The sequence below is a fragment of the Petaurus breviceps genome, unplaced genomic scaffold, assembly GCF_028583685.1.
Source record: "Petaurus breviceps papuanus isolate PSGF00001 unplaced genomic scaffold, PetGlider_PUasm1.0 207, whole genome shotgun sequence".
In the NCBI taxonomy this organism is placed as follows: domain Eukaryota; kingdom Metazoa; phylum Chordata; class Mammalia; order Diprotodontia; family Petauridae; genus Petaurus; species Petaurus breviceps.
The window spans coordinates 5,495,350-5,517,926 of record NW_027185850.1 but is presented as its reverse complement, the minus strand read 5'-3'; the positions used below and the strand labels follow the sequence as shown (position 1 = coordinate 5,517,926).

The 22,577-nt window shown below is 43.2% G+C and overlaps 1 protein-coding gene across 1 annotated transcript in view; it reads left to right on the top strand.

The window, feature by feature from the left end:
- LOC138164868 (leucine-rich repeat-containing protein 7) overlaps positions 1 to 22,577 on the top strand; it is a 602,064-nt gene that overhangs the window by 576,427 nt on the left and 3,060 nt on the right. The window lies entirely within an intron of this gene.

The following is a 22,577-nucleotide window of genomic DNA, read 5'->3' as shown; positions in this document are numbered from 1 at the left end:
AATATATATCCATTGTTGTTTTCACAAAAGAAGAAAATTTTAACTATACAAGAGGTAAGTTTTCTGTAAAGTCCTATCTTCTTCTGAAAGACTTTATCTAATTTAATGGTCTGCACAGCAGGTAAAACTCACTCCCACAGCTGTCAGATGCTCTGGGGAGCCTTACACATCTTGCTGTCTCTGTGCATCCGTATCATCATCTTTGAGCTCAGTTCCTATCCAAGATGGGCACAAATACTGCACAGGCAATTCTTGCCTTGCATGATGGGAAACTCTCCAGGGAAGATGTCTTTATTTTGCAATAGAAAAAGGGCCCTTTCTGAAATGCTTGCCTAAGGATCCAGACTTTTTTACTTATAGGTCCCAAAATCTAAATTTATGCCACTGTGAAGGTAGAGAAAAGAAACCTAGAGGTAGATATCCACAATGAAGAAGAAATTGAAGAAAAAGTCACAAAAAATCATGTCTGATATAGAACGATGATTCCAAGGCTCTAGGGGTCCCTTTTAATTCACCTTTGCTGGTCTGCTTTCATATTAGCTTGCTGCCTTTCAATCAAAAGCACTTAGAAAATAAGAAACATGAATATTCGTCTTCATAGTCTGATTTATTTATTTATCCTGACATACAGCAGTGCATATATATTTATATATTTATTGCTGGGATTATTTCTAGGTTAAGTAAAAAAACAGAAACCAAAAAATATGTGTCATGAAAAGATCTATAAACCTACCTACCTGTGTCTCATTCAAAGAAGTATCAAATAATGAGGTTCTAAGCCTCTGTTTCCATGATGTCAGGAAGAAAGGAGGGAAGGAAGAAAAAGAAAGAAGGGAAGTAAGGAAGAAAGGAAGGGAAGAAGGAATGAAGGAAGGGAAAAAGGGAGGGAAGGAAGGAGGAAAGGAAAAGAAAGGAAAGGAGAGGACAGGAGAGGAGAGGAGAGGGAAAAGGAAAGGGAAGGGAAGGGAAGGAAAGGGTGCTGCAACTTGTCTGTGGCTCATTGACTTGACTCGATGGGGGCTTGTGGGCTTAGCATCCCCTCCTCCTGACAAATATAAACTGGATAAGTGGAGGATCAGTAATGAGAAGGCCTCTTTAAGGGCCCTCATCACCTCCCACCTAGATTCTTGTACTAACCAAACTTCTCCTTGGGCTCCTTGCCTCCAGTCCATCCTCTTCTTGGCTGCCAAGAAGATTTTCTTAAAGTGCAGCTCAGCCCATGTTACCCCTTACTCAATAGACTCTAATGACTTCCCATTTTGACCAGTATCAAAAATGAAGTCCTCTATTTGGCTTTTAGAGCTCTTCACAACCGGCCCCTTCCTACCTTTCTGGTCTTCTAACACTTTACTTCCCTCAGCCACTATCTATAATCCAGCAACAGCGGCCACCTTGTCTTCCTCTGTGACACTCGGTCACGGTTCTTGGTTCATTCTAAGCTTGGAAGCAATCTAATGTCCCCTGCCCTCAGTGTCCCCAGCTGCTTCTTCCCTCTGCTCCTTTAAGGAGTTCTTATTATATAAGGCATTAGGATTATAATCACAATCTGTCTGAGCCTCCAGTTAGGAAAATCCCTAACATATAGGCCAGAGTTTGGCTTTTCATCCTAATTACATTTATATTTCTTTCTGACTAACCTCTAGATTCTTTGTGATTGAGGCTATATCCAGGTTACACTAAATGTTTAGATGTAGAAACAAGCCTAGTATCTTACAGTATCAATTAATAGGAAGGCAGGTGGGAAAGAGTCGATCTTTTCTTGGAACATTTCCAAGCACTGGAGGAGGTGGGTACAAGTAGGGAGGTGGCTCTCAGTCTTCTGCTCCAAAATGTCTACAGGGCCCACCACCATCCTCCTTCCCTCCCTTCTCAGCCATGACTCAGTCCTACTTTCTCTTTCTCTTCTGGATGGTTGCCTCTGGGACTTTGATCCTTTCAAGTCCAGCTCAATGTCCCAACTCTTTCCTTTCATCTGCCAGATCCTCAGTGTGCCCATATCTCTCACCCTCTAGGAACAGAAATCCTCTAGGCACCTGAATGGCATTGAGGTGTCCAGGCCCCATCCATTGGCTGTGTTCCACTCATAGTTGTGATTGATTCAGTCAAGTTGTGCTCTTACTTACTGAAGGTGGGGGTGGGGTGAAGAGTGAGCCCCCAGCCTTGAGCCTTACTGGCCACTCCAAACTCCTGGAGTGGCGGCACTGACTGCCTAGATGATGAGATGCCTGAAGTGCTCTCCCTCCTCACCTCCATCTCTTCTCTGGCTTCCTTCAAGCCTTCCTCACATCCACCTTGGGCAGTGGGCCTTCCCTGAGGCCCAAGCTGCTTGTGCCTCCCCTCTAGCCTGTACATGTTTGGTCCCTGGTGTTTGGGCATATCACCTCAGCCCCACCCCCATTACAAGAGCAGGGACTATGTTTTGGCCTCTCTTTGTATCCCTGGTACATAGCACAGTGCTTGACACATATTAGGCAATTAATAAATTCCTACTAACTAATTGGTTAGAATTAACAAAGCATTTTCCTCACCAATAGCAAATGTCTAGTATAAGATGGAGAAAGCAATCATAATTATAACCCATCGCAGCTCTGAACGCTGGTTGGTTAGGAAACCCCCCCCCGCCATATTATTTATCTTTTTTGTAGAAAGCATTTGGACCTAATACATCAGAAGAATATTTTTTCTGTAATGAAAGGGAAAAGGACATATTGAACTCAACCAAACCCAACCTAAATGCACTGTGTTTACAACATGGGAGTTATTCATTCTCCGGGCACAAGTGGCCAGTTACACTTTCAGAAACCAACCAGGAGATCTGGCATGTTTGTCACCGCCATGTGTGTCAGGAGGGTGACAATCCATGTCACTGTCACGGCCACATCATTGGTCATTTTCGGGCCATTGTTTACACCTGCACCATCTATTCTCCAGACTTTAATTGGGAAGCACAGCTTAGAGAAGCACAAATAAATTCTCCTGCTCTCTCAGTGATAATGGCCCCAGACTCCCACAACAGTTACCAGGTCTGGACTGACATCTTCTGTATCTAAGCATCTTATCTCCCAAGGGCTGGGAGGAAGCCAGCCCTCATCTAGCCTCATGGATGGCCTTTTCAACCCTGGGATTAAAGCAGAATATTAGTGATCTCTAAATGATCCCAACCTTTCCCATAGCACTCCCCTCACTTTTTTCATGTGGTCCAGTATTCATAGAATTTGGCAAAGCCCAAGGAGTGGGTCATAAATACATAGTGTGAGTGACTAGAAATCCCTCAGCAGCTCCTGGACTGGATTTCTACCACTCTACAGCTCATTCTTTCAGAATGAATTGTCACAGATTAAAACACAATACAAGTAACAATCTGGTGCTTAACTGGTCTAATAAATAATGCTTTCCAAATTTCAAGACTCCACTAAATACAATCTATTCATTATGGCTAGCTGTTTTGTTGCCAAAAAGAAAAATAAGCCAGAAGAAAATGTGTCTTGCATTTGGTAGGTGATGGTGCTGAACAAGTTGATTCAGAGTAGCCACCCCCTCCCCAAAAGTTCCTGCCTCTGTATGTAGCATTTTATTATAATGCAATCTCCTAAATAATAGGAAAAATCATTTGTGAATAATGAGTTACTCATACAACATTTTACAAGTCATTAAAACAAACAATGTAAAAGCATAAGGCATTTCATTCATTCACTTGGTGCTGAATGAAAAATAATTTTGGTAATTTCTTCCATTCAATTCAGCTTAATTCAAAATAATATTAAATTTAATTTGACATTTCAGTGCCTACTTATGTAACAGGTACCTAAAGTTAATAAATATGGATTGTGTGTATATCATTGTCAGTAGTGGGGAAGGTACAAAACTTAGACAAAATTGCCACTGCAATCATAGAGTTCATAGTTCCCTAATTTATGAATTTTGGAAATGAGTGACAAAATAAATTTTAAACTTACAAACTTGGAAAAATTGAGCTCTAAGACAGAACTACATGCCAAAACAGCTGACTGAAAAATGAATGATTTCAACAAATCAGTTGTTTTCTAATAAAAGCTAATACATTCCAGTGAAAAAAGCCCTCGCTGATTGTATGTGTGGAAGCCCTTAGTGCAACAAGTGGACCTGTCACTTATTCACTGTTTGATCTTGGCTGAATATTTTTACCTTTCTGCTTCCTTTCTTGTAAAATGGAGATGAGAGGAGAGAAGTAATGTTTTGATTTCCTTAAAGGTTAGTTTTGAAGAAAGCTGAGCTTCCTATAAACCCTACCCCACAAAGAAAGCCTTAGGGAATTTGGACTTTTGTGTCTAAAACAGAACTCCCCAAAATCTTTCACTGAATAAATCCATCAGTGAATGCTTGGAAAACTGTTCATAATGGCTACTATTCTGATTGCTCAGATTTATTATTCCTCTTGTTCATTAGCTCAGGTAGGCAGTCATATTTAATGTTCATATGTGTGGTTGGTGAGCTCGAGGACCAACCTGGAAGCAGCTGAGTCCTGTTGCCATGGTGGGATAGGACATCTTAGAGCTTTCTCAGATAGCTCCCCATCCCTTTGGTTTTCTCGATCACCAGAGAATCTGAGCCACTTCAGTCTCCTGTGTGTCAGATACTGTGCTAAGCTATGCTAAATCAGAAGAGATCAATCCTAGAAATGCACATTTAAAAAGCCAATAGTCCCCGCCCTCAAGGACCTTACCTTCTATTGGGGACATAACCTGTGCACATAGATGTGAAATCAAAATGTTGATGAGGCAAATACAATATAATTTCAGACGGGAGGGAACAATAGCTTGAAAGGTGAGGTCACATGATTATATTTTAAAGATGGAGGAGACAGGGCATGTTTGTGGGCAGCAAGGAAGAAGCTCGTAAATAGAAGTCTGACTATTAGGAAGGGTCCATGACTTCACAGGCCATAGATGGGAATCGGATTGAGGGTAGACACAGAGGGTCAGCACTGCCAAGGAGGAGGACCATCCCTTTTGGGGTCTAGAGTAATGAAGGAGAGAGGAAATCCAGGGTTTTTGAGGTACAGAGGAGAAGAAGGAGCTCAAGGCCAATTATCTCTGTTTTCTCAGTCAAGGATGAGTTAGGGTCCTCTGCTAAAGGGAGTGGAGAGAGACTTGAGGAAAGAGAAGACCACAGGTGGCTGTGATGATAGGTCTTTGCAGGGACTGTATTTTCTGTATTATCTGGAGCTATCCGGGGGACTTAGAGAGATTGCCCAATCTTTCAGCTAAGGGTGTGATTCTCCATCCCTCTTTTATCTTGTGTTTTACCTGGATACCAAGATTTCTCATAGGACTCTGTCACTTGGCTGGAGTTCCTGATAGTTTGCTCCAGGGCCCCTCCTGACTTCTGAGCTAAGAACATAACTGGGCATCAAGCCTTCTCTCACTGATCTCTCAGCCAAGTCTCCGCATCATCTTTATGTGCTAAGGCTCCAAAGTATAAACCAATAGGAAATAGGAGTCTCCTGAACATCACCAAGTATGGGATGACACCTGCATCATGAGCTTCTTGTATACACACCAGAAGTGTGCTGCATATGCAGCCCATCTCTCTGCGTCTCTCTCCCCCTCCTCCCCAGGTGCCCTCCCATCTACTAGCCTCCTCTTGAGTACGATCTTTCTCTTGGATGCGCCACCTCCAGCTGTGTGTGCCAGAAGCTGCTGAATCACACGCAGGCTTCTGGTAAGTGTAGTTCTCAAAGAGAGCATTGACTCTAAAGCACTCCCTCTCCAGTTATCTGTGCCTGTTATTGGAGTTTTCTCTACCCTGTGAAAGGAGTAAAGTAGAGACGTTAATGGCCATCCAGTAGCTGTCATGGGCACCAATGGAAGTTTCTTTGTTAGCAGCATTCACCTGCCATTTTTCTCAAGCCTAATTCAGTAGTTTCCATGAAGAAATGTTACCAACTTAACATTTTATTCTTGCAGTTCAGTCACTTTTCAGTTGTGTCCGACTCTCTGTGACCCCATTGGAGGGTTTCTTGACAAATATACTGGAGTGGTTTGCCATTTCCTTCTCCAACTAATTTTACAGATGAGAAAACTGAGACAAGCAGGGTGAAGTGACTTGCCCAGGGTCACACAACTAGCAAACTTGGTCTCAGAAAGATGAGTCTTCCTGACTCCAGGTTCTATCCACTGTACCACCTAGCTGCCCTATTGGCTTAACATAACAAAACACAAGTTTTAGCCACAATTTTATTTTCAGTTTTCTAATAATGATCATCCTCACTTACAATGTCCATTTCCAGAGCACCTTTAGCTTTGCAAAGCCCTTTCCTATATACAAATAACATATCAAGTGTGAGGTCAAGCTGATGCTTCCTCACTGCCCCTTATTATTGGAAAGGCTATCAAACTCTGGGCCCCACTGAACTGGGAAAATGCAAAAATGGTTCCTGAAAAGTTTTCACATCATTCTAGCTGCTGTTTCCCAGAACCATTAACAAGAACAGTAAGAGAATGTTCCAATTAAGACTTCACAGTTTCTCACAACACATGTAGCCTTAGAGTTATGAACTTCAGAGTATGAATTTCCTGGGAACCTGTGATCTCCATTTATAATTTCTCATCAGAGGAAAAAAATGATTTAGTTTGGAATCAATACAGTATTGATGAATATAATCTAGTCAGTCCTAAATATATCCCAGTACTTAATTATAGTGCTCTATCAGATTCACTTCCTGAAATGTGAATTCATTCCACAAAGTTGATGTAGAGAAAAACTGTAATTATTTCAAGTTCTCAGGGTTTCCTCTCTTGTCTGGCTGTCAATCAGGTTTAGGAACCATGGTTACTAAAAGCCCAAGCCTAGAACTCATGCACACCTGCTGTGTTTTTGCTGATCTGCCAGAGGAGACAAAACCTTTGGGTGTTTGAGATACAAAATGTTAATGAGTGAATCAAAAAGCACCCAGTCTACACCTGGATGATTTCTTTGGGAATGTATCCCCAGATGATTTGTTTTTAAGTTAATATACTCATATGAGCCCATCTCCTGATGTAAGATGTCTAGTGTTGGTGGCTGCAGAAATGAAGCCGTAACGAGAGCGTAAACATCTGTAAACAATTAAAAGTAAACATCTCTTACTCTCTGGGAAGTTCAAACTGGGGACCTTCTTATGAACCAACTCTTAAAGTCTACAGGTAATTTTCCAAAGGCCAGCCAGCACTCCCTAGAGAATCAAGTGGCTTCTGGAAGCTTTACAAAATGATTTACCAAAAGGAAGAAAGTAAAAGATGCCTGGGAGGATTTGAAATATGTCCACCAAAAGAGAGAGCAAGAAAGCAAGGATTGTATTTCCTATAATTTGACGATCATAGTAGAATGTATTTTAAGAGATCTGCCTTTTCTGGGAATTACAAATCATTTTGCAAATATTCCTTCAACTCAGTCTCTTCCTTCTAAATTATGAAAGGGAGAAAAAGAAGGGTTTTTAGAGCAAGAAGCATCACTTAATGGAACTTAATACAACATTTCAAGAATCTGAGATGTCGCTGGCTCGGGCATTCTTTTTACTGATGCAGATTTGGGCCACTATATGCCTTCGGAGAAGGTCTTCTTCAGTTCCATTTTTAAAAATAATGAATGAACTACTTGAGGCCTAACCTGGTAGCAACGAGTGCCCCTAAACTTAGTGGCTGGTCCTCTGAACAGAGACAGGCTCAGTCACCAGCCAAGGGGCTAGCATAGTAGAACGCATATAATCACTACCGATCCATCAACAAACATTCAGGGCATCTGGAAAGGCATTTGAAGCTTCTTCAGAATTTGACATCTCAGCTAAAATTAGAAACACATTAATTGCATCCTGTTGAGGCATAAAAATTTTAGCAGCTCTTCTCCTTCCCAGATAACTTTGATATTAATTTCATTTTACGAGATTCATTTATTTCTCACTTTTAACATGTCAAACTTTTATACTCAATTTCTCTCAAAATGACATGAATTTTATTTAACCTAATAGCTCGACTTTAACTCGTTATGCCTACGCGGAGTATGAGCAGCAGTTGCTTGTTGGGTTTGTTTTTGCGGGTGGTGTCGGTTGGTTGGTTTGGGGGGGAGGGACCTGTGACTTCTCTACATCTACATCTTGGCCATGGTTCTGCAGCTCTCAGCCTTAGCCGGTTCTCTGAGGCCATGAAGTGAGTCATCCCGAGCTCCAGGGCCAAGGTCATCTCTCTGTCCACTGCGCGACATCTCTCTTGTCATGGGAAACAAAAATGGTTCTACGTTTTTCTTTGCTGTCAACTTTACTTCATGATAAATAAATAATAGCGTTTCTTAAGCTCCTGCTTTGTGCCAAGCACTGCGCTAAGCAAGGACTTCACAAATATGGACTCGTTCGATCCCCACAACAGCCCTGGGAGGGAGGTGCTGTTATTATCATGGTTTTACAGTTGAGGAAACTGAGGGCAGGTAACTCGCCCAAGATCACACAACTGCAATTGTCTGAGGCAGGATTTGAACTCATGGTTCTTGACTCTAGGCCCAGCCCTCTATCCACAGCGCCATCTAGCTTCTAGTGATCCGGTTTCCCTAATAAGGAGGAAAAAGTATGCAGAAAGGACTCCCATTGTCCCTCTTTGTCCTCTCTGCCCCAATTAACATCATTCGATGATTAAAGTAGTTAGTTTAAACGTTTGTAGTTCCCCTTACTAAAATCCTGGTTTTCGTGATGCTGGAGAAACTAGGCATAAGAAACCCACCTCAAAGGGGCGGCCAGGTGGCTCAGCGAGTAAGAGTACCGGCTCCAGTGTCGGGATGACCTGGATCAAATCTGGGCTCAGCTTCTCAGCACCACACCCAGCAATAACTGGCCGTGTAACCTTGAGCAAGTTACTTAACCCCGATTGCTTTAAAAGAAAAAAAAAAAAGAAACCCACCTCTTGGCCTCTCATCTGGATTATCCAACATGGACATTAATTGACCACCCTCATATTAATCCACACAACCTTAACAGATGGAGAGCTGGGAGTGGGGGGAGAGGGTCTGAATGCAGATGCTACCTCTGGGTAACTGAGGAAGGAACTCAACCTCTCTAAGATGCAGATTACAAATCAGGAAAATGAAGGGGTTGCTCCAGCAGACCTCTAGGGTCTTGCCTAGTTTTAAATAGGCACTTATCTTTGTGAGTTCAGACACTTACTAGAGTCTAGAACACTGAGTTCAAATCCTGCCTGTGTGACCCTGGGCAAGTCACTTCACCCTGTTTGCCTCAGTTTCCTCATCTGTAAACTGAGCTGGAGAAGGAAATGGCAAACCACTCCAGTACCTTTGCCAAGAAAAACCCCAATGGGGCCATGACACATTGGATAAAACTGAATAACAAAAACAAAAATCTTAGAGGAAGTCAATAGCTGCTAGGGAAGCCTGGGGCATTCACACTGAGCACTGAAGCAAGCCAAGGAAGCCAAAAGCAGAGGCGAAGCAGGGCTCGTTCCAGGAACAGAGGGGACCCAGCATGTAGACGTGGAAACAGGAGATGGACCACCATGTGTGAGAGATAATAAGGAAGCCAGGTCTACTGCATATGAGAAGTTGGGGTTCTTAAAAAGAGAGAACCCCTGGAATGAAGGAAGGGTCCAGTCTGAAAAGGGCTCTGAATGTCCTAGAGATACCAGGGAGCCTCTCACTTGCCTAGGGTTGCTCTCAAGCATCATGGGCTAAGTCACGAGACAGTGAGTCTCCCTGCCCTGGGCCCTCCCTGAGAAGGCTGGATGGCTTCTCACTGGGCACATTACCCAAGGGATCTCCAAATGCACTAATTGGCCCCTGAGTCCCAGAGGAAATCTAAACTATTGGACATGGTCCTAGCAGTATCTCCAGCATAACAGAAGCACCCAACCACAACTGCCTAAATATTCAGGAAAGCAAGAAAAACGGCAGGTATATTTTCTTTTGATTTTTTTCAGGATCCCAATTTTGCCAAAAACTAAAACTCTTTTAGAGACCTGCATGCCAAACTATTGTCCTCAATGTTTATAGTTTATTATTGTGAGTTTAGTTATGACAGAGTTTTTGCTCATCAGAAAAGCTTTTATAGGCTGCTTTAATGTTTACAAAGAGCTTCAGAAATATTATTTCATCTGATTCACCACAGCCCTGGAAGGCAGGTGCCATTATATTCCTCACTTTACATATGGAAAAACTGAAGCAAACAGAGATGTTAAGTGACTTATCCAGGGTAAGTTAGATAGGGTAAGTTACAGACAGTAAGGCTCAGGATTAGGATTTACATTCAGGTGTTCCTGAGTCTACATCCAGGCTCCATCCGCTGTGCCCCCATCATGTATTCAGATTCTCTAAATCTTTGATTAAGCACCTTTCACCACAAGGTAGTTTAATGATGAAGGTTTTCTATTCACATTCAAATTTGTTTTCTTTTTTTTTCCTGAAAGAACATCTTTGATATTGTGTTCTCTTCTCCCAGATGGTGTACATAAATTATGGTGCTCATCACTGTCAGTAAAGGAGAGAGGAGAGGGCAGGAGGAGTGAAAGAGTAGCCTGGCTCCCTTCTGGGGGAACTTGGCAAGCATGGCTTGCTTCATTTGTAATGGCTCATGACCCTCTAGAGCTGTTCCCAGGAGATGTCAGTTGTGATCTCAAAGTGAGAATTCTAGAGGTCATCTATTAGAGGGCTCCTTTGGGAGTGAAAGTGGTTTGTAACCCAAAATTGTAGTCAGTGTTAATGACATTCTATAAACCTGCTTGGGGTGGGGGGGGGAGGGGAAGATGTTCCATCAGAACAGTCTCATACCCTTTCTGAATTACACATGCTTTTGGCTGATTGGCTTCTATTTAGGACCTTCTGACCTGGAAGCTAAAAGTCCCCCAATCTGGTTGTCTAAAGGGTTGCTGAATCTGGAGTCCAAATGTGGTCTTTGGAGTTTAGTCTGAGTCTGAATGGTTGTGAGATTCTTCAAAATGTTTTGAGGTATTGCTAAGTAAAGACAGAAATTGGAAGTTATTTAAATTCAACAAAAAAAAATGAGACCATACAAGACAATGTACAAGGGCCTGGGAAGACAAGAATGAATCAGAGTTTCAGAGTTTACAAGCTGCTAGAGAATCAATCAGCAGACATTTTACAAGTACCTACTCTATTCTAGGTAGACCCTGTGGTGATAAGTGCTGGGGGTAGAAAAAGACCAAAGTGATAGTCTCTGCCCTCAAGGAGTTGAGGGCATTCTAGAGGGGAGGCCAATGTACATACACCTTCATATATGCCTATGTACACGTGAATGTGTGGACAGACCAATGAGTGAAGAGAATCAGTGAAAGAGAATTCTAGAAATAGGGAATCACGTGAGCAAAAGGCAGAGAGGAGGGGAAAGGGCAATGCATTTGGGGGAAAGGGAGGAGTGCAATTTGACTATAATAGAAAGAAGGTAGAGGGAAATCATATGAAGTAAAGCCAGAAAGGTAGGTTGAAGCTAGATCACAGAAGGTCTTGAATGTCAGTCCAAGGAAGCTGTAGACATTGGGGGACCATTAAGGAGGACGTGGGACTATAATATAAAAACATGTTACTCTGCTATTGTTTGGGACTGTACATTAAGAAAAGCTATTCTGTTCATGATTATAGATTAAATGGCATAAGGGAAGATGGAAGGTAAGGAGGCCAGGTAAGCTGCTATAGGTGGTGGTTCTAATAAGAGGTAACAATAGTCTGAACTAAGGTGATGGAAGTGAGAATGGAAGGGGGACCAACACTGAATTTGGAAGTGGGCTAGATGTTGGGCAGGAGAGAGAAGAAGGAATAAAGGATGACTGAGGCTTGAATTTGGTGACAGGGAGAACACTGAATCATGGACCCACTCTGAACGATCACAAGCATTCTCATCCTATACAAACCCTACTGGCTTCTCTTTTTTCTCGCTGAATGTGGAGACGGTTGGACATCTAGAATTGTGCCTTTTAGGTCGATAATGTGGAGGGCTCTCTCTCTGCATTGCTCCCCAAACAGAGATGTTGTTGTATGGGAGGGCACTGAAGTCTAAAGCTGCCTCCTCTCAGGGCTCAGAACCCCACTAAGGCATGCTAGTCTCCAGCTATCCTAAGGACCTACTCTTTCTCTCCATGCTTCCGCAAAGCAGAGGTCACCCCCAGTCCAACATATTTTGACACCCAAACCATCCAGGGCCAAACCCAGACACATGCTCACCCTCCTTGGGCCAGAATCACCGCTTGGCTTCCCCACTCACATGCTGCCTCTTTCCCTCTGACTCAAGTTCCTCCGTCCGTTCAGTCATTCCACATGCGACACTCCTTGTGTCCAAGCCCTGCTCTTCACATACCTGATGCTCCTCACTTTGTCCGGGCTGCTCCTGCTCTGGGAATGCTCTGACTCCCTTCTCCCCCATGCCCCAGGAAGCTCATTCTTGTCATAACCTCATCATCCTACAAGATCCCGTCAGCTTGGGACTCTTCCTACTCACCTTCGGTCCTACTGATTAAAGGGGGACTCCAAACCCCAAACTTCCTTGTAAGGACGGAGCTCAGACATCTCCTCATTTACCCCCAGGCTGCTGACATTTCCGTTAAACCCTTCCTTCCGGCTGGCTCCCTCTCCTTTCCCTTTTCTGCTTCATTTTGTGGATTGTCTTCCTGTTGTAAACAGTTAAGGTCCTTGAGGGCAGAGGCTGTCTTTGTTTGTTTATTTGTTTATTTGTTTGTTTTTGTATCCCCAGTCCTTAGCACCTAATAGGTATTTCCTAAATGCTTACGGACCATTAAGGGATCTGATCTCCTATGTCTTTGTTCAACAACATTCTCCAGCATCAAAAGAACTTCTTGACTTTCCTCTTATAACCCAGCAGCTAAAAAACAGCTGCAAGGCCTTTTCACATACTAGGCGACAACAGAATCTAACCGGGAGGTGGCCACTACTTAGAGAAGACTTAAGAGAAGGATCTGGCCTTTAGGAAAGATTCCCTTTAGGCCCTATTGATCTCACAGTGCTGGGGAGGGGACATCCTAGGGAGAAGTCTAGCAGGCAAATTACGTTAAGGGTTTGGGAACATAATTATGAAATCAGATGTTTTATTCTTGGAAATTGTGATCATGAATGGGATCCCCAGGGGTGAGTGAGGCAGTCTGATTTAGAAGGAAAAACAAGCACTGAGATACCAGTTCGGTAGAAAGGGCCCTGAAAACCCTCAACAGTGCAGTAACCGACCTTGGTTTCGGAGGAAGGCAGCGAGCAGCCCTCTGGGGCTCTCCGCAGAAAAAAAAGAGCTCTAAGCGCGGATGCGGCAAAAGATGCCCAGAGAGATGCGCCCTGCGCGCTGAATTCTCTTGTTCAATCTCATTTCTTTGTCATAGGGGAGGGATTTTATCCCTTTGTCACTAAATGGATTTTTTAAAGCACCTTTTATAGGAAAGCAAGTCAAGTCACCAAGAATTTATTAAGCACCTACTGTACTTTTGCAAGACGCTACTAAGTGCTGGGGGTCCAGAGAAGATCGGGGTCCGAGTCCTGACTCTGCCTTTCAGTGAACCGCAGCCTTTTAGAGTCACAAAGTCCCTCGGGGTTCCGGTAGGTCAGCCCCGACCTGAAAGGAATTCCCACCGCAACGTATGTGACAGGCGGTCATCCCGCGTCTTCTGGCAGACCTCCAAGAAGGAGGAGCTCCTCTCATCTTCAAGCGGCCCCTTCTGCTCTGGGACAGGACGAATTGCTGGCCAACTTTGCCTGACACAGAAACACCGCTTGTCTCTTTGCAGCTTCTAGTCCTCGCTCCTGGATCTGAAGCCTGATGGGCCAACCGAACAGATCTAATTTCTCCTTTTAAATATCGGGAAATAGTAGATTCCGGTTCCTTCAACGGACCCTCTTGGGACATGTGCTCAGAGTCCTTTGGCAGCCTGGTCGTCCCTGTCCGGGAACTCTGGAGCTCTTCGATTTCCTTCTTGTAATGTTTTAGCTCTATTCTGACTGGGGCAGAACGCATTGTGCTCCTCGAAGCTGCGGCACTCTTCCTGCGGGCCAAGGAGCCATGCACTTTTGGAGTTTTCACCTCGCTCTGTTAACTTACTGAGCTTGCATGCCACTAAGACCTCCAAGTCTTCTTCAGGCAAACTTCTGTCTGACTGCACTCCGGAAGCTGATTTTTGTGCCGAGTGTAAGACTCTCCATTTGTCTCTTTGGGGTTTCATCTTATTAGATTCTGCCCCATACTCTAACCTGTCAATAAATGGAACGGAATAAAGTGTGAGAAGACTAAAAAGTTAAGGAAGGGCTTCAAAGAACCAAGCAGAGGGTTTTACATTTGACCCTAGGAGTGCTGGGGAGTGAGTGAAGTTTATTAAGTAGGGGGCAACAATGGTCGGACCTGCTCCTTAGGAAGAACACTTTGGCAACTGAGTGGATGGTGCGCTGGAGGGGGGGAGAGACTTGAAGCAAGGGGACTGACTAAGCAGGCTGTTGCAGAGTCCAGGCTCGAGGTGGTGAAGACCTCTACCAAACAATTAATTAAACTCTATTAAACACCTTCTATCTATGTGCCTGGCATGGAATGAAGTGCTGAGGACACAAAGGCAAAAGACAGGCCCTGCCCTCAAGGAGCTCCCCATCTAATGGGGGAGACTACATGCAAACATAGATGAACAACCTATATAAAGGATAAACGGGAAATAACCGAGGAAAGGAACCAGAATGAAGAGGGATTTGGAAAAGGTTCCTATAGAAGTTGGGATTTTAGTTGGAACTTAAAGGACACCAGGGAAGCCAGTAGGTAGAGATGAGGAGAGAGAACATTCAAGGCATGGAGAACATCCAGAGAAGATGCTTAGAGATGGGAGATGGAGGGTCTTGGCTGTGGAACAGCCAGGGCACTAGTGTTGCCAGATCAAAGAATATATTGTGGGGAGCAAGGTGTAAGAAGAATAGAAAGGTAGGAGGGGGCTAAATTCTGAATGGCTTTGAATACCAAGCAGACGGTTTTACATTTGATTCTGGAGCCACTGAAGTTTATTGAATTGGGGGTGATGTGGTCAGACCTGTGCTTTAGGAAAATCACTTTAATGGCTATCGTAGGGTGGCAGCAGTATCAGAGAATAAAAGGGGGCATAGATGAGATATACTGCTCGTGTAGAATTGTCAGAACTTGACAACTATTTGTATGAGGGGGGGAGGTGAGAGAGAGAGAGAGTTGAGAATGACACTTCTGTTGTGAGCCTGAGTGACTAGAAGGATAGTAGTGCCCTTGAGAGTAAAGTTAGGAAGACAAGAGAGTTTGGGGAGAAATAATGGGTTCTGTTTTGGACATGATGAATTTAACAACAAGACAATCCAGTTTGAGACTTGCACAGAGAATTGGTGATGTGAGACTGGAGGTCAAAAGAGAAGTTAAGGCTGGATAGATAGAATTGGGAATCATCAATATAGAGATAGTCATTAGTAATGTGGGAATTGATGAAATTACCAAATCAAATAGTATAGAGGGACACCCACTGTTCATGGGCATGACCTTTATGAGAGCCAGCAAAGGAAACTGAGAAGGAATGCCCGGGCATGTAGGAAGATAATGAGGAGAAAGCAGTGTCGAGAAAACCTAGAAAGAGGGTGATAGCAAGGAGAAAGTGATTAACAGTGTGGAGAATGCAGAAAGATCAAGGAGGAGAGTTCATAAAAGGCCATTAGATTGGGCCACTGAGAGATCAGTTAGCAGAGCTTTGGAGGGAGCAGTTTTAGTCTAATGATGGGGCTGGAAGCCGGACTGCAGAGGATTACGAAGAGAGTGAGAGAAGTAGAGATACCTAGTGTAGACAGACAGATAGATGGCCTTCTCAAAGCCACAAAAGGCCGAAGAGAGATGGGACAATAGTTATCAGATCAAAGGAGGATTTTTTTTAATTGGAAAAGCCACAGGCATGTTTGTAGGCAGTAGAGAAGCAGACAGCAGACAGGGAAAAATCGAAGACAAGTGAGAGGGAGGGGGATAGAGGAAGCAGTCTGCTATAGAAGATGGGAGAGGATAGGATTGCTTGGGATGTAATGAGATCACTTAGCTAAGAGAAGGAACAGCTCTTCACAGGAGACAGGAGATGGTGGCAGAAGGTATCTAAGTGATAAAAGATGAGGAAGGCGGGAGAAGAGAGAGTTCTCAGGGAACGCCCTCAACTATTTTTTATGAAATGTAAGGCAAAGTTCTCAACAGAAAAAGTTGGTGAAGAGTGTACCAAGGGAGGTTTGAGGGGGGAATGACAAAGTTTGGAAAACCCCTTGTTGTAAAGAGGATAGAGAAGTGTTCAGGGGGGGTCTAAAAGGCCTGCCTTGGCCCAGTGAACCCAGCTCGCACACTTCGGTGATTTTCTCCAGTTTGGCTCAGTTCTTTCCCCCAGCTTTTGTGTCACAGGCAGACTTGATGTCTTTGCCCAAGCCTTCACTAAGAATGCTGGACTGCCCAAGGCCAAGCACGATGCCTAGGGCAATTCACTGTACACTCCTGCCAAGCTGGTGTTCCACCGTTACTGACTGCTCTCTGACTGCAGATGTTCAGCCAGTTCAAAATCCATTTTAACGAGTCCACAGCAATCCGTGCAATAACAATACAAAAGATTTTATCGAATGCTTTGCTAAAACTTAGCTAAACTCTCTCTACATTTACTGATGTGCCAGACTAATAATTTTGCCAAAACAGAAGATGAGGCCTGTCTGGCATGACCTGTTCTTCACGCAATCCTTCTGGCTTTTATGATCGCCATTGACTTCTCCAGATGTCCATGAGCCATATCTATAACAGCCTTCTCTAGAAGGCTCCCAAGACTCAGAGTGAAGTTTTCTAGATTGCTGTTTGTCACATCTGTTTTTGGCCTGGTCTCTCTCTGTTTGCCACAGTAGATATTGCAGGCAGTGGCTCATCGATCACATCTGCAAGTTCTTTCTGTAACCAGAGATGCATCAGCTGTGTGCGGCACTGGAGTCAGAGGACGTAGGTTCAAATTCTGCCTTTGATGCTTACTGTCTGGGTCACTCACTTTCCTGTGACTCAGTTTCCTCCTCTGTAAAATGAAGAGGTTGTCTTAGACAATGGCTGAGGTCCTATCCAGGGTTAGACCTAGATCTTAACTCCCGTTGTCATCTGGAAAATGAGAAAGTTGAATTCTGTGGTTGTCATTGCTCAGTTGTTTGTCAGTCGTGCCCTGATCTTGGGTTTTCTTGGCAGAGATATTAGAGAGGTTTTCCCTTTCCTTCTCCAGCTCATTTTACATATGAGGAAATAGGCAAAAGGTGCTAAACGATTTGCCCAGAAGGTTGAACTAAATGATTGCAAATGTCCCTTACAGCTCTGAGTGTATAGTTCTGTGACTATAAAGAAAAAAAGGGAGGGAAAGAAGTCTGAAAAAAGAGCTCTGGGGAATATCTACATTTAGGGGGCAGGGAGAAGAAACGTAAGCAGAAAAGTAGAAAGTGACCTGAGAGTTTTGTGTCACAAAAACCACCCCAGGTTGGGGCGGCCAGGTAGCACAGCGAGTAAGAGCACCAGCTCCAGGATGACCTGGAGATCGAATCCCGGGCCCAGACACTTAGCTCCACCCAGAAACACCTGGCCATGTAACCTTGAGCAAATTACTTAGCCCCAATTGCTTAGGGGCGGCCAGGTGGCTCAGCGAGTAAGAGCACCAGCTCCAGTGTCAGGATGACCTAGAGATCGAATCCCGGGCTCAGACACTCAGCACCATACCCAGAAATAACTGGCCGTATAACCTTGAGCAAGTTACTTAACCCCGATTGCTAAGAAAAAAAGAAAAAAAACACCCCAGGAAATAGTGTCAAGAAAGGTGGAAGGGAGAGGATAACAGTGTCAATCTCTTTATTTACACTGAAATCAAAGAGGATGAGGAGCAAGAACATTGGCTTTAGCAAGAAGCTCATCAGTGGTGAATTTTGAAGGAACACTTTCAGCAGAGCATTGGGTACAGAAGCCAGGATCCAAGTGGTTGGGCAGTAAGTGTGTGTCCAGGAAGTGGAGGCAATCAAGCACAGTCAATGGAAGGGGAGTCATTGAGTTGATGGAAAGGTTTTATAGAAGAGAGAAACGTTATATTTGCTTCAAGGTGGAGGAAAAGAGAAGGATTGGAACCAGTGTAGAGAGAGAGAATGAAGAGAGAAGAAAAAGGGGGGGGACTGGATGATGGAGAAAGGAGATAGGTCCAGGGCACAGGTAGAAAGGTTGTTCAGAGCAAGACTGGGGCAAAACCATGGTGAGACCATCTCTTTGTAAATTCATCACCAGAAAGCATATATAACCCTTGAATCCAGATTAGCAAGAAATTTACAGATATTGATAATAAGGAATTAGTTCTTTTACACACACACACACACACACACACACACACAAGCACAAGCAAAATCTGCCCTTGTCATTTGACAGCACAAAAATAAAATTATAAATTGGATAAAATTACCCAAAAATTCTAACCATAAAATTAACAGTTGGGGAGTAAATAGGGTCTAGGAGGGAGAAATGAATAATAATGACTGATATTTCTGTCTCACTTCAAGCCCCAGAATTACCCATGCAGCAGTGGAAAGCCTTCACCCAGCAAAACAATGATATATGTTAGACTTTAGGGTGGCCAATCACAGCAGATCAATAGAGGTTCACAAGAACAAACCAAACCAGAAGCCAGCCTTCTTCTGTTGCTGGTCCTTATCTAGTCAGTGTCCAAAAGAGCCACAACCCAATTCAAGGCTTTTCCTTGCCGTGCCTGGTAGAAGACTCCACGTGGGAGTAGACACAGGGACTTGTGCTGCCAGATGAGAGATTCTTCTGCTGTGCGCTGTGGAGGGATAATTTGTAAACAAAGAATCATCATAGAATAAGACATTCCAGCCATAAGCAAAGATCTTTGAAAGAAGAAAAAGAATTATGTCACAATAGCAGATTTGTGGTTACTTGGGAGCCATTTGCTGCTTACCGGAGATCTCAGTCCCTGTTGTGGGTAGATGGGGGATTAGAGTTGCACCGCATCCTCCAATTCCCAAGTTATTTTGAGTCTAACAATACCTTAAGGTATTCAAGATGTAATTGTGATGAAGCCCTGAAATTTCTCCGAGTAGCCTTCAAGTTTATTATAGGCATCTCCAGCAGATGATACACTCTATTAATAGTCCCTCACTGTCTCTCCCTACTCATCTTCAGCCTTTCCTATCTACTTCCCTACTGCCTATAAAGTGTTTGTGTCTCCATCATCCTCCAAAAACCATGGCTTGATCCATCCATCCCCACCAGATGTCGTCCCATCTCTTTTCCTTTTTGTGACTGAACTCCCTGAGAAGGAGATCTATATTAGGGGTCTCCACTCTCACTCGTTTCTTAATTCTCTGCATTCTGGTTTCCAGACCCACCATTCAACTAAAAGTGCCCTCCCCAAAGTTTTCATAATGATGTCTTAACTGCCAAATCTAATGTCCTGCTGTCTTTGGCACTGTTAATCATTTTCTTCTTGATACCATCCTCTCTCTAGGTTTTTAAGACACTACTCACTCCTCTCTCCCCTACATGTCTGGGCATTCCTTCTTAGTTTCTTTTGCTGGATATTCATAAAGGTCATGCCCACTAATAGTGGGTGTCTCTCAAGGCTCTGTCCTGAGTGTTCTTCCCTTCCCCCTCTATGTTATTTGATTTGGTGATTTCCACAGATTCAATTACCATCTCCATGTTGATGATTCCCAAATCTATTTATCCAGCCCTATCTTCTCTTCTGAACTCTAGTCTCACATCACCAATTCTCTAATGTAAGTTAAATTGGATGTCTTGTTGATATCTTAAATTCAGCATGTCCAAAACTGAACTCTATCTTTCCTCAAAAGCTCTTCCCTCTTTCTCACTTTCCTATTACTATCAAGGGTACTGCCATCCTTCTAGTTATCCAGGTTCTCAGTCTAAGTATCATCCTCGATTCTCCCCCTCTCCCTTCCTCTCTTTCTCTTTTTCCCTCTCTGCTTTGCTCCCTCCATATACAATCAATTACCAAGTCCTGTTGATTTGACCTATACAACATCTCTTACACATTCCTTCTCCACTGCTGCCACCTTGTTCAAGGACCTCTTCACCTCATGTCTATATTTCTGCAATTGCCTGCTGCTGGGTCTCCCAGCCTCAAGTCTTTTCCGTAATCCAGGCAATGCTCAACTCACCTGTCAAACTGATCTTCCTCAGGTGGATCTAACGATGTCTCCCATGCTCTCATTCAACAAATTCAAGTAACTCACTATTAGCTCCAGGATCAAAAACAAAATTCTTTTGGGGGCTTCATAGTCTGACTCCTTCCTCTTCTTCTCATACATGACCCTTCCCCCCAGTCCTCTTTCCCATACTTTTTGATCCAGTGACACATCCTCCTGGATGTTCTTCACATGAGACACTCTATCTCCTGACTCCATGTATTTTCACTGACTGTCCATACCTGGAATTTTCATCCCCACTACCTGGCTTCCTTCAAGTACCAGCTAAAATCTCCCTTAATTCTAGTACCTTTCCTTCATTGACTATCCCCAATTTATCTTCTATCTATCTTGTTTGCACATAGTTGTTTGTATATTTTCTCCCTCATTAGGCCATGAGTCTCTTAAGAACAGGGACTGGAGGCAGCTAGGTATTGCAGTGAATAGAGCAATGGCCCTGGAATCAGGAGGATCCAAGTTCAAGTCCGGCCTCAGTGACTTCACACTTACTAGCTATGTGACCTTGGACAAGTCACTTAACCCCAATCACCCTGCCTTCCCCCCTCAAAAAAAAAAAAACAGGGGCTGGGATTTTTTTCCCTTTCTTTGTATAACTATTGCTTAATTTGTGCCTGATACTTAGCAGACACTTAACAAATAACTGATAAAAATGGAATATTTAATATAGGATTTATTGATATCACTTATTAGACTACAAGATCCATGAAGGCAGAAATGGAGCTTATCTAAATTTCACCCTCTATAGAGAAGGTACTTATCAAAATTGTTTTAAAATGGGATTGTATCTCATCAACTTCATTAGCAATAAATGAAATTTATTGAAGACTGTACCCTTAAAATATGACCCTTACCTGGGAGATTTCAGAATTACTCACCAAATTTGACATTTAGGAGCCCACATTTATTCAATTTGGTTTCTATAGAGCAGATGCACAGGTATCTCTTGTCAAATAATAGAGTCAGGACAGAGTTCTCCCAAAACCGTGACTAAAAAGTTTATTTTCACCAACTTTGCATTTTACTGGAGCAAAGAGAAGAGATGGACCTTTTTCATGATGTCCCTACGAGGGGGAAAGTAGAGATCTTAGTAAATCACCCCCCTCAGGTCTCAACAAACCCCTGTGCCCAGGTCAGGTAACAGAAAACCAATTAGCTCAATTCTCCAAACCACATCTTGGTCTTACTTGAAGGAAAAGTGAACGAGCCCAATTGTCTGCTTATTAATACAACTTAGGGCAAGAAGTTTGGGCATAGGAGCCCAATAGCCAAAGGACTACTCTGTTATTTGTTTTCTACACCTGCCTCAGCTACTATCATGCCAAATTCTCTTGTTTCTTACATTAAATAAAGGTCCTTGTGGGAAGCACACTTGACAGGTACTTTGATTCTAAACCATCATTTCCTTATTTCTAAGTTTTCTTCTTCTATGTTTGTTTCTCAGTGTTACCTTATGGGTCAAGGGGCTTGATGTTCCCAAGCAATGCCTCCATCATGCTCTTGACCACCAAGTTTTAATTAATGAGACAGAGGGACCTCATGAAAGTGTTATCCAGTAGTACTTCTGACATGTTATTGTTTTGTCATGAGAATTCCCAAAGCAGTGTAACATTTGAGTAGTTATGAAAAATATTAATCCTATTTTAATGGATCACAAAAGGTGGTAAGAGTATCATAACAAAAGCTTTGTATACACAAGACCAACCCAGCCAACCACAAAGTGAGAAATGCAAACAATTGCCTTGTTCTTTAAGGTTGTGCAAGGCCAAACACCAGTGTGCCTGATTTCTTTAATCAAAATAAGCATTTATTTAAGCTAAATTGACCAAGCTATGTCTACAAACACAATGAAAATTGACTTTCAGACAGCAAGGTTTTCCAGTATAGTTAAATAATATTGTGCTTTCTCTATGATTTTCATGTCAATGAGATCCTATGTGACCAATATTTGTGAGACTTTCTCTGCTGTGGGCTAATGACAAAAGCACTCCTATATGAAACATGATTGGAATCAGTCCTGTTCCTTCACACCATGACCTGAAGTAATCAAAATGATGTCTGATGACACAGGGATACAACCCAGCAGTTATGACTCCCAGCAAACCTAGCTGAAATCAGTCATTGCTCTATAAATCCAAAAGTCAGGACTTAAACTCTGTTCTCATCTGCCCTGGGCAGAAATAAGTGTCTTCAGTCAAGATAGGCAGCCTCTCTACATTGCCCAGGTGAAAGATTTGGTCACCATGAAGTATCATGTCTCATCAGTACAACCCCAAGTGGGCAACTCCTCCCCCTTTCAGATCCTCCAGACACCAAACAGATCACCACCTTTTGTCTAAATCATCCATGTGTATGTGAACACC